This window comes from Cupressus sempervirens, chromosome 2 (genome assembly GCF_028749045.1).
Source record: "Cupressus sempervirens isolate cs-2001-9-10 chromosome 2, ASM2874904v1, whole genome shotgun sequence".
Taxonomy (NCBI): Eukaryota; Viridiplantae; Streptophyta; class Pinopsida; order Cupressales; family Cupressaceae; genus Cupressus; species Cupressus sempervirens.
The window spans coordinates 501884499-501891521 of NC_143119.1; positions in this window are offsets into that span (position 1 = coordinate 501884499).

Here is a 7023-nt window from a genome sequence, read left to right on the forward strand (position 1 = left end):
TACTATAATTATGGGGCCTATGTCCTTTGATCTTGTTTATGACCTATGACTCACTACTTGGGCTTAGAGCCTTGATATCCCTATGATGGTTTCTGCCTAGAGTCCTATTATGGTTTTGCTACTAGAACTATTAGCCCTTAAAGGACTATATTGAATGACTATGATTCCATTTGCAAGGGGCTCTCTATTGTCCTGATTGCTGGGTAGGGTTTTGATTTTGAGACTAATCCCAAGACTCTTGTCTACCACAAGTATCCCCAACAACTAGTGCTATCTTAACTACCCTTTTGAAAGTAGTAGATAATGCCAAGCAGATTGTGCCCTAAACAAAAAACTTAAGGCCCATAATGAAATGATGGATCCATAGTTTGTCATCCTTCATGGATTCAACATAAGGAAGGAGCTTTAGAAAATGACTCTCATAGTGGCTACTATGAGGCCCCTCTACTATAGAGAATGAAACTCCTCTATCTTCTTCCATCTAAAGTGCTCACAAAGATACCTCTCACAAAATTTGGCCAAAAATTTCTCCCATGTGAGTGTGTCAATCCTCACTCCACCTACAAACTCCTCTTCCTGCCACTAGTTGGAGGCATTCTCCCATATTAGGTGGATTGCAAGTCATGCCTTTAGATTACCCCTATGAGGGTGTAATCCAAAGCACTGCTACAGACTCTGTAACCAAGCCTCCACTACTGCACCATCTGTGGAACCTAAAAATAATGGTGGCTAGATTCATAGAAACTACCTTATCTCATATCCTATATATCTAGGAGATCTATTGGGTGGTGGCTCTAACTGATGCACCGACTCACCCTTGTGATCTCCTTGTCCCTCAACCTACCTCAATGAGGGACTCCTACTCCTCTCTCTAACATTTTTCCCATCTCCTCCTTGTACCTATACTTCCCTTCAAGAATTTTCTACTTGGGCTATACTATGGGTGGAAATCTCTATTGGACTACCCCAATCAAGTTTTGGAGGGCATCCAAAATATCTTGGTTAAGGTTTTGTGGTGGTGTTGGTGGTGGAGGAGGAGGTGGTCCATCCTCTTGTTCTATCTCAACATGAGCAACTCTACAACCTCTACCTCACCAGACATTTCGTATGATAGGAGGCATCCTTTACAATTGTTAAAGTTTAAATAAGTTGAAATGTAATGGGTTTAGGTTCCTAGTGTTGAAACCAAGATTTGATACCAAAATGTCACATAGTACATATCTTTGTCACCTTTTAAGATACCAAAACTTGTTTTAGTAAAATCTCATTTCTCTATCAATACTCAAATTTTTTCAAAAACTAAAAATACTCCTTTATTGATCTTAGATTAAACATCATCATTATATAAATTTCTGAGTGTTTTGATTAGTTATAATATGTTATAATTTCAAAATACTATAAGTTAATATTTCAACACTTTAGAAGATGATCCCTTTAAAAAGGAAAAACCATAGTAAATCATATCAAAAAATAAAAAATAATATTTATCTCTAGAGGAGAGAGTCCTCTTCATGAATATGTAACTTTTTTCAAAATGGTGTAGATTTAATAAGAAATTTTTGAGGAGAGGAAAAAACTATTAGATTTTGATAAGGTTGACCTTGAATACTTATAACAAAGAAAATATACATAAAAAATAATTATTTCCTTTTTTTTTCACTAGCAATATATGTCATCTATAAGATATTTTCAAATCAAAACAAAAAAAGATGATTTTCATACACTTGTTTGACGGGAACTACACCCAATTTTTACAATTTTAAAAGTGATTTCAATTTTTTTTAAAATGAATAAATTCTTACTCAATTTTTTAAATAAAAATTATAGGCATAAAATCTATCCAATTCTACACAATTCATCAGTTTACATCATCTTCAAATTCTAAACACAAATACCATTTTTTTTGTCATTAAAGTTGAATAGTCACATTCTAATATCCTTTTTCTTTATAAAGGGTGACACAGGTTTGTGCTTTTATCTGATGTGCCCAAAAATAAGACAAAAACACACCAATTTAAAAAAAGGTAAATTCACCTAATTTAACATATAAACATGTGATCCATCATTGAGTACATTGCAGAAGGGTAATAACACGGTACAATTAATTTTTGGGTTAAAAGTCTTGGTACATAGTTGAGTTTAGATTATAATGCATGAGGATGCAAAGTCAGTATTCTATCCTACAACATGGGTTCAAAACCCTAGGTTCTAGTGCTATAGGAACACCTAGGTTTGGTTGAATAAATTGGCTAATTAACTATAGTTTCATGTTTGATTAAGTGTGACTTAATAATTGAGGAACATTTCATTTGTAATATAAGTTACGTTAGGTTGGTTTGATATCTTTTTTAATTTGTTTTATTATACTAATACTTGATTCCAATTATTATCATAACCAATCTAGGACTAATTAAAATTATTAAATGATTACTAATAAACTATTTATGACCCCCATCTTATCCCCTAATCATAACCTGACTCAATGTATTATGTTATCTAGTCAACTTGACTTATAACACTTTCAAACTGTCATGCCCAAAAATACGGGGCTAAAACATGCAATTTTATTTTAATCTTAAATTTCATAAATTGATACATATCACTATGTTTATCTAATTAACTTCAAACAAACAAATATGATTACAAATCATATGAATACCGTAGGAAGAGTGAAACATCATCATTTTATCCATTTTCAAATAAATAGATGCAAAGAATTGAAATATTAAAAGGCTTCATGCAAGAATATTACTCAATCTTTTCTCTTCTATTAATCAACCTGGTTCAAGGCTCCATTGGGAAAGAACCAGTAAGAAAACCCGACATCTTTGCCAAATACATCAAAATTTAAAATACATTTTTACATAATGCTACAATCCAATTGAATTCTCTTCTAGGTCTTTCACAAGAGGTATTTTCCAATATCTTCAATGCAACAAGGGAACCATGGAAAGACACGGACTAACCCGAAGGTAAAGCAACATATAAGATGAACAACTCAAGCATGCATCCCAATCCAATTTTACACAATAGGTCCAAGCATAGAACCTGACTAGGGGGGAGGTGGATTTTCTCAATGGGAGACGTTAATGACCATGCCATAACATGGCCCTTTCGAGGCTAAAACTTCAAGAACTTCCATTCTTCTACAAGGCCCTTTCGAGGCTAATACCACAAGGATTTTTATTCCTTTCCATATTCAAGAATTCACAATATCATACAAAGCATGTGATGACAAGTAGGGGCCCATACACCCTACCCTCTTTCCCTCCTCTCACCATGAGAGGAGACTCTACACCATTGAGGTCCAACTTATACCCTACCCCCATACATGGCCACTTCTTCCCTATCCAAGGGTGAGTAATGCCAAAACAATCCCCATGAAATCCCCTAAAAAATAAATCATCAAGACAAGCATAAGGATGCATCAAGAACAAATAAAAATCCCTCCAAATCCATTCCAACACACAAGAAAGAAAAAAACAAGAACAACACAATACTTTATGCAAGATTCAAGCATGAAAACATGAAGAACAAAACCAAAAGAGTGAAGAATTCCTACCTTCACAAAATGTTATGGCAAATGGTGGTTTGAGAAGAGCTTTCCCTTTTCTTCCTTCAATCTTCCAACTTCCTCCAAAACTAGAGGTTGGGTAACGACCCCAACACTACCCCAAAAAGCCTCTAAGTATGATCCCTAACTCAAGTAGACTTCAAGTAACTCTAGATGGAGTTTGAGTCACCAACTCAAGTAGGATACAATCAATTTTCGCAATAAACTAAAAATAGGGTTTTTGAGTGACCCTAAAAGTCAAACAAAGAGGCTAAGGGGGTGAAAAGTACTGCCCACCCATACCCTTACCCCTAGGGCACTTAAATTTAATGTTTTTAAGCCTTAAGGACTTAATATGAACCAAACAAAATTTAGGAAAATTTTAAAACCAATTAACAACCTTCAAAGAAAGACAATGCAAAGATAGCACAAATTAACAAGGGGTTTTAGTTTCGTCTTTCCATTAGGTTTTCCGACTACATATCCTGCACACTCATTGCACACATTAGTAAGTTCAAGAAATCACATGCATTATGTAATTTACATATCAAAAAAATCATATAAATTGAAACATCCATTTTTCTAATAATCAATTGTTTATCTAATTTTACTCATATTTTTGACTGTTAAAATTGCATAATCAAAGTGTTTGTTTTGCATTCATTTACTTCATCATTGTATATGTTCATAAAGCATAAAATGATGAAAACAAATATCTAAAAGTAAAGCATCACACATCATAAATAGCATAATAATGTTCAGTGCATCAAATAGTGTCCTGACATATCAAGTCATGAGTATCAAAAAAAGCAATGTATCATCTATGCTACGATGGGTCGGGGCGAGGCCTCACAAATCAAAACATGAATCTTTCATTTAAGCAACCCTTTCTTATTTCTACACACCTTTAATCATTATAAATTACGTAATCAATGTAACTTTATTCATTAATTTAGATTGAAATACTAGAATAATCATCGTTAGGCATGCATATAATTAAACATCATAAACATCATTAATAAGGAAAAATGAACTATCTGAAAGAATACCACTTAATCATCAAGGTACCAAAATCAGCGACCTCATTATCAGGTGAAAATACCTCACATCACTGATAGTAACGATTAATGTTTTAAATAGTTGAGGTGATGAAAAAGTTCTACAATCACTAAGTATTAGAACATGGATATATCAACTACTCTAGATTTCATTATGACATTCACAATATAAGCATTACTTCATATCTATTTCCAATCTCCTATAATGGTTTTAATAGAGGGTTCATATTTGATAAGTACATACGAGGAGGGTCCTTACACAAACATTACATGAACACTTACTAACCCAATGACACCTTTGAACCAAAAAATTAATAGATATTAAAATCTAATTAATTATATATTGAATTTGAATATTATAATATTTAAAAATAGATTTCTATTATATATACACATATACTTATACATAGGGGACATAAGTTACTTCATTTCCCTTTAACACCATTAGTCTTAATACTTTACCTAGAGAATTATTACTCAAGGAAACTTTAATACATTTACTAAGTCAAATAAATAAAACTTCTAATATCAACCTAAGAGAATTTTTTTTTCTAATATTCATCAACTTATTAAATACTTCAATCTTTATAAAAAATTGACAAAGTAATACTAATATACCCTTTAAATACTACTCACTTACCAACCCCCTTTATAATTAAACCCTTTATTAATCTAACAAATATTAATGTATAATACTAAACCTTATTATAATTTCCTAAACCGCATTTAACATTTACTAACTTTATCATCTCTTAACTAAACCTACTTACCCCCACCAATCATCTCCTAACCCCTTCAAGTTACCACTAACCTACTCCTAACCTCCCATGGCTACTTGGTCACTTGTAGCACTATCCATAAGGTCATGGGCATCCCCTAAAGTCTTGGCACACTGACCTAGACTTGCATATGTGTTTCCCAAGGTCATCCCTTACATGGTATGCATGAATTCTTGTGAGATGATTGCATGGGGCTCATAATAAAGAGTAGCCAAAATTATAGTTACTATTGGTAATTTATTTCATCTAATATATATTTATAGTTTAGTTAAAATATAATATAAAATACTTAAAATAAATACAAGTATAATAAAATACTTATACTTTATTATTATATATAATATTGATTACACTAATGATACTATATTATTTATTAATATATTTATTTGAATTATGACTTCTTATTAACTTATCATTATTATATTTAGGTGGCTCATATCATTATATTGATATTTTTAGTTATATTTTATTCACTTTGCATGTAATACTATATTGTTAATCATATTATTTATATATATATAAGCTATAAGTATATTGGAATACTATTTATTTATTATTTATTATTATAGTTACTATCATTTGTATTATCGGACTTATATAGAATAGTTTACATTAATTATCTATAATTGATTATAATTATAATTATATTTTATGTTGTAGTTTAATATTTAGTTTTTTTTATTGATGTTACTTATTAATATTTCTTATAATATTTATTAAAATCTTGTTAAAATGGGGACATGACAAATCCACCCCTCTCGATTTTGTTTTTCCTCAAGCAATATATATGATCATAATTGATTCATAGCTTAGATTCCTTGATTTTCCTACATATGCATTAAACACTTGTAAAGTATACATGTTAGTATATGATGGTCTTATACAAGAATATATAAATGAAGACACAAAGTAGACATGTTAATGCATGAAGACACATGAATGCAAGAAGACACAAATAAGACATGAAGCAAACACATTAATGCATGAAGACATGATGTAGACACAAAGTATACATGTTAGAATCTTGTTTCAATTTGAAATAAGAAAAGGTAAGGAAATGTTTTACCATTTTGATCATGAATGTCATGCTCCTTTCTCCATCTAGAGATCAAAATTTTGTGAAGATGCATATTTTAAACAACTTTTCTATAGCTAGCACTATAATAGAGTGTATAATTCCATAGTGGATGGTAGATTTACTGCTACTCGAGTTTGGACATGCTCAGCTTGGAGCTCCAACAAATTTTTAATCCATATTGGGATTTTTTTGCCCCAATGCAACTGATTTACTCCTCCCCTTGTACACACTCCCTAACCACTAGGAACATGTTTAATTTTGATGTGGATCATAGATTTACTACTTCTCAAGGTTGGACATGCTTAACTTGGGCCCCCCTTAGATCTTTATCCATAGTGGGATTATCTTGCCCCAATACAATCGATTTACTCCTCCCCTTGTGCACACTCCATACCCACTAAGTACATGTTTTAGTTTCATTATGGGTGGAAGGTTTACTACTACTTGATTTTGGACACACTCAACTTGGGCTCCCTTAGATCTTAAAATCCATATTGGGATTCCCATGCCCCAAGATGACTGATTTACTCCTCACCCTATGTACACTCCCTATGC